The sequence below is a fragment of the Phoca vitulina genome, unplaced genomic scaffold, assembly GCF_004348235.1.
Source record: "Phoca vitulina isolate PV1807 unplaced genomic scaffold, GSC_HSeal_1.0 scaffold42, whole genome shotgun sequence".
Classification (NCBI taxonomy): Eukaryota; Metazoa; Chordata; class Mammalia; order Carnivora; family Phocidae; genus Phoca; species Phoca vitulina.
Window position 1 is genome coordinate 14,128,761 of NW_022589745.1, and position 6,417 is coordinate 14,135,177.

Below are 6,417 nucleotides of genomic sequence, written 5' to 3' on the forward strand. Positions count from 1 at the left end.
GTGCATAAAAGATTAGTTATCAGAAAAGGCAGCAAAAGAGTTCACCTTTGTTTTCCCTTTTCGGAACCTGGTCTCTGGCGATGGATGTATGGAAAGAGGGGGAGCCCATTGCTTTGGGTGTGGCCATGGGAGAGAGTCATACCCTGAGTCTGACCTTGGTACAGGCTGACTCTTCTGTGTCTGGACAGCCCACTCTGCTTACCTACACCCTGTGCACTTCCACCTCCTCCTGCTGATGCCTCTCATCAGTGGATCATTCTTCTCTAATGCCTTTGGTTTATTCTTCATAAGAAGTCCTCACTTGGCTGTGTCCTAGGCTCTGTGTCCATCCAGCTCTGCCCACCTTGTACCTTTGCCTCACTGTCTAACACGGGGTCCCATTCCCCACTTATTGCTGTCTCATAGGAATAATAAAATGCCATAGAAAAGAATGAGCTTTGTAGTCATTCTACATTCTATGATCTGTAGAACCAGCAGCTCTGCTTCATCAGTTTGGATGTGGGACTTTGGGGAAATGACTTAAACTCTCTGAATCCTAGTTTCTCTAATGAAAAATGGGGAATAGAAATGTATTCTTTACAGTGCAAATTATGTAAAGCACCTAGTACAGTGTTCAGTACATGTTTGGCTTTACACACATGCCATTTATATTATTTTATGATCCTTGTGTAGTTGGACATTGCTTTTAATTCATATTTTACTGTGCAGCAGCTAGAATAGAGCTGAAAACACTAAAGCATGGTATGTATGAAAATTGAGGTAATCTAGCTTTGCCGCTTTCTAATTGTGTGATTTGAGGAAAGTCCTTAAACTCTCTCAGTCTAAATTTTATTATCTAAAATTTAGCAGAATCACGGTAAATATTCCAGATAGTTGCATGAAGATTAACTATGATAATGCATCAAGGTAATCAGCAAAGAGCCACAGCCAATAAATATTCAACAAATATCAGGGATTGAGATCAAGCCAGGAATAATTATTTCTACAAGTTAGATTGGCCTCCACCTCTCCCCCAGAGCTCACTGTCTTTTAGGTAAGGTCTTGGGTTGGAGGGGGAGGTGGAGACCCTTATGGATTCTCTGGGCCATGGCCCTCATGTACAAAAGTAGAAGCTGAAGCTTAGGGAGCTGTGGGGCCTGGCCCAGGCCACACAGGGAGCTAATGGCCAAGCCTACTGGAGTCCTGGCTGTTTCCAGAGTTCCCCAGGGTCTGACCTCTCTGCCACCTCTCATTTCTGTGCCTTTTGACCTACAGGAGTGCACAGCAAGGCCTTTGACAAATAAACAGTGGCCCAGAGATTAAGCTGCACCTGAAGCTGGTTATGCAGGTTCACTTAGCATTTGAACTAAGGGCAGGCAGAAACTCAGCTACACCCTGACTGCAAAGGGATTAACCCATTCTCAGACTCAGCCTGTGAATTATGGCCCATTTAGTAAGTCCACAAAGGGAGGGAAGCACAAAATCTCATTAAGAGAAACATAAACCTGTATAAATTTTTAAAATAGGCAAATAAAAAAGAAAAAAAAAACTACAAATAAAACAATTGAAAAGAAACTAAAAATATTTGGATGTGCAGAAAAAATTCCAGATAACCTTTCTTCTGGCTCTCATACATCACAGACAAGAAGGGAATATGATGGAATGCAGTGTAAAGGGTCATTTTCTGTGAGAAATCTTGGGGGCCATCTTAGGATTCTGCCGACCGCCATCATGTTTCAAACATCTTTGTAATCTTTTCAAGAATTCTACTTCAGCCCAATTGAGCTTCTTTCTGTGCCCTAAACAAGACAACTTTACTCGTACCACAGGGCCTTTGCATTTGCTATTCCTTAGATATGTATAGAGGTTTTGCTTAGAAGTCACACCCATAATGAGGTCTTTCTGACCATTCTAGTCAGAGAGGTCCTCGCTGTCTTCTCATGGAAATTCTCTTTCTATCCCTAACACTTCTTGCCACCTAAATGCTATTCACTTATTTATTGGTTTTTGTGTTTATCATCTTTTGCTGTGCCCCCTCCCCCATATAAACTCCTTGAGTGGAAGGACTTGTCTTGTTCATGGTTGTAGCACCACGGCCTGGATTAGTGCTGGCACATCATAAACCTGCCATGAATACCAACTAAGCACACATGAATGCATGTTTTGTGGAAAGTGAGAGAACAGAAGGGGAGTAGGAGTGAGTTGTGACGGAGGAGGATGCAGTGTTTAGCTAGAGCTAAAGGCCTTGAGTGACTGGTTAAGAATTTGAACACAATCCTAACAGCAGTGGGACTCTCTTGGAGAGAAAATGAGGTGTCAGAGAATGTAAGTTCATAAGAGAGTTCCAGCTCCAGGTGATCCTGTAACACAGGCCTCCACCTGTGTTTAGGGAACATTGAGCATTGGCATAACACTTAGGAGGGAGGTGACCTGACGCACCTGCCACCACCCCCTCCACTCTGATGCCCTGGTTCCCTTGGGGCTATAGAACAAATCTGCCTTCTCACTTTACCTCATCCAAAGGAATGATGGATGAAAATATAATGTTATATGTATGATGCTGGCTCAAAGGAGAAAAAACATGTACTTGCAATAACAATTATTCAATGTTAATTTCCAGATATGTTTAAGGGACCAGCAGCCGTCGGAATTGCCTTTCGTTTCCCTCAGGTCTCAAGATGTGCCTCCTTCCAAACCGTGAGCTGGACACAGTGGATGTGGATGTAAGTTTCCAAATCTGCAGTTCATTAAGCCCTTCCTTTGGTACAATATATTTTTTTTTTAAATCCCTGATGGTTTTTTTGTAAAGGAAAAGAATTCCCCTATGTGATACATATTGGATACATGTGCAGAATAAGCTGAGATTTTAGCATCCCTTGATAATTACATTTCTTGCTATATCAGCTGTTTTAACACATTTTCTTCTTAGTTATTTAGATTTTAATTATATTTATGCCCAGACACTAGCATATGGTATTAGGTTCCAAATGTTAAGTAAAACGTGTTTGTACCATATTTTGTTAGATGCTGTTTTTCCACATTTCCTATAGATTTTTCCAATAATTTCATTTAACTCTTATTGATGGAAGGGATGTATTAAGATACTTTCAGCATTCTTAACCTAAGATCCTTGCTTAGGCAGTATCACACGCTAGCAGGTAGCAGGGTTTTCTATACATATGCATGTAATATGTGTATTATATATAGAAATCACTGATGCCTTTTATTTAACTTAATGGGTGAATAACTTCGGCTGTAAATATCTTCATTCATAGAATTACTGTGATACAGCAGACATGTGGTCTTGTGGCAACACTTGAGCTGACTGAGGCCAGATCAACGTAAATGAAAGAAAGTGGTACCTGTTTCAGGAGTTTTAATGGTCAACTGGGAATTTCTTTTCTCGTTACTTCCTAATAAAATGAGATTTCACTGATACGAAATGACAGGAATTGCAGGGTTTGGATTAGCTTGCCAGAATTTGCCAAGAGAATCTGTGTCCCCTGTGCTTGAGACCAAAGTACATAATTAATTTTTTTGCCCAGGCCTGTGGGAATACACATGATTTGTCATAAAACAGGCTACTGGCATTCTTATACTTTGAGTATATTTGTTTCACTAGAAAGACTGAGGAAGAAGCTATTAGTAAAACTGTGTTGATCTTCTTTCAGAGGAGGGGAAATTGTGCCTTAGGGTGAAAAGGAGAAGGTTCAGAGGAATAGCTGATGTGTCTGCGATAATTATGTTTACATGGGTAAGAGGTGTCAAAGTGACATTACTCATGAGGCTGATTTGAACAGAATGTTGCAAATCACTTTCAAGATTTTTTTTGGACTTCCCCATATTTTTGGAGGTTGGAGTCAGGATTACTGGCTTTGGTAATTAATCCTTCCCAGCCTGCATTCTTTGCTACTGAGCATAGCAGTGATTCAGGGGCCCAACCTGCTAAATCAAGATAATGCTTGACCTCTGGAAGCAGAAGCCTTTTCCTCACTTAGCTAGAGAAACTAAACCCAGGAGCACAATTGGTAAAATCAACAGAGTTCATATTTGAAGAGCTGTAGAGGGCACTTAGAATACCTATTTTGGGCATTTTTGAGGGTATTGTAAGAATATAATATAAAAAGTTATAAACTCAGTGGGCAGAGTTAGTTGGTTTTTGTGTGTGAGTACAGACATGGGGCCCTTAAAGAGCTGTAATATGTTCAAGGGAACTGTTGATTTCAACATAAGCTTATCACAGATAATCTTTCATGTCTGCTATGCTTGCCTGTTTATATGCCTGGAGTTAGTTTCACAAGAACATTTTATATATTACTATCACTGCAATAGGTAAAGAAACTCCATTGGTTTGGTTTCACCAGAGCTAAGATTGTTTGCAATTATTTTATCCAATAAACTATCCTTATCTTTGTTTTACTCTGCAATTAGTTATAATGCTGTTAGACAACCCCAATGACTCTAGTGAGATTGTGTGGATAAAATGATCACTTTGCTTTTTGTCAAGAAAGGGAAATCGGATCACTTTTCCACTATGAAACCAATTAAGTCTTCTTTTAAATGTCATCCTTCTTTATTTCTGCTCTCACATTATTGTGCCGGAGGGGAACCATCAAGTTCTGTAAGACATTAAAGAGCAGAGTGGCCCCTTTTGAAAGAGTTAAGGTCGAAGGAGCCATACTCTCTAGTATGGGCACCAGCATGTGGCACAGAGTAGATACTTTAAAAAAACATTTGAATGATAAATGAAATTAAATGGTGATTTTCTGTTGTTTTAAGAATAATTTTGTTAGTCATTCAAATAGCTTACACATGAGATTTTTGAGACCAGAGAAGAGAAACATTTTAATCAAGCTTGCCATTGCATTTTTCCAACCCCACAAACAACTATGAAAACCTTGCTATTTCTTTGAGTTTTAGGATCAGTCCGAGGTTGGATGAACCAAGAATGGGAGAATCATCTCCTTTTTTGAAAAACAGATGACACAGTAGATCCTTTCTGCCCACTGTCACCCTATGTCTGGCCTCCCAGGGCAATCTGAACTTGCTTTTATGGTCGCCCTTGTCACTCTGTCTTAGAACTGTTGGATTACTCTGCCTATTCAAGCAGATTTAAGGTTTAAATGTATCACCTGATTTTATATTCCTGGGGTGCATTTAGTCCCTAGAACATACTAGGAGCTTGAAAATAGAGGACAGAGTGAGTGATTAAATGATCGAATTCTGAAAGCTTTTTTGAAGCTACGGCATCCCTTCAGTTCTTTTTTTTTTTTTTTAAGATTTTATTTATTCATTTGAGACACAGAGATACAGAGAGAGGGCATGAGCAGGGGAGAGGGAGTAGCAGGCTCCCCACTGAGCCAGGAGCCCGATGTGGGGCTTGATCCCAGAATCCTGGGATCATGACCTAAACTGAAGGACAGACGCCTAATGTCTGAGCCACCCAGGCGCCCCCCCTTCAGTTCTTGTGTATCTGTGGTGCACGTGTGTGTGTATATGTGTGTGTGTGTGCATGCATGTGTCTCACCTAAGAGGTTACTAGCCTCATCTAATTATAATTTTTTCTGTGTTTAGCCTAATTTAATTTTACACTGACTCCCACATACAACCTCATACCTCATACCCACCAGATACGCCCATCACAATAGCTCATACATACACTCTCTCATTTTTAGACTTTAAAAGCAAAAAGAATAATTTCTGGATTTCTTTCATTCCCATAGCCAAGCCTTTCTGATGTCAGACAACGAATTCTTTGTCAGTGAAGTTGCAGCCTGTGAGCCATCCTCAGATATTTTGTGTTTTAGGATTCAGCTAGACCAGAAGTTGTAAACAGAGACTGGCCCTCATCCTCAAATTCTTTGCTCAGTTAAACCTCCTTTGCATGGCAGTCTCATCCTCAGACAACTCTCAGAAGCCTGACTTTTGTAGCCTAAAGTGAGTGGGGCTCAGAGAAGGTGGGTGGAACTCATGAATCAGAACACAGTTTTCCTTTAAGTCAACTTCTCAGTCTTGGCTCATGTTGACGTCAAAAGCCCTAGATTTGGAGGGGAAGAATGTGAGATGAGTGTCCTTCCTTCTGTGCTATAGCACAGCGTGAACTTTAGAGGGAGGACTGCAAGTTGTTTAAGGTCTGAAATATTTGCTCCCTGCCTTTCTAGTACACGTGTTTGAGGCTGAAAATCTTATCAGTAGATAAGGGCAGAGAGGCTGCCATCCCACATTCCACAAACTCACTTCCAGATGGCTTAGAGACTAGGGGTGAAAAACTCAAGCTCTTCAATCAAGCCAAACAGCCCACACCTTTATTGCCCCATTTGTTTAGGGGCCTGTCACGGGCCTTCTAACATCTCAGAATCAGCCATGGGGGCAGCTGTTTAATTAACTCCTCAAGGCTGCATTTTGGTGGGGGCAATTCATTTATTATGAAAAACAAAT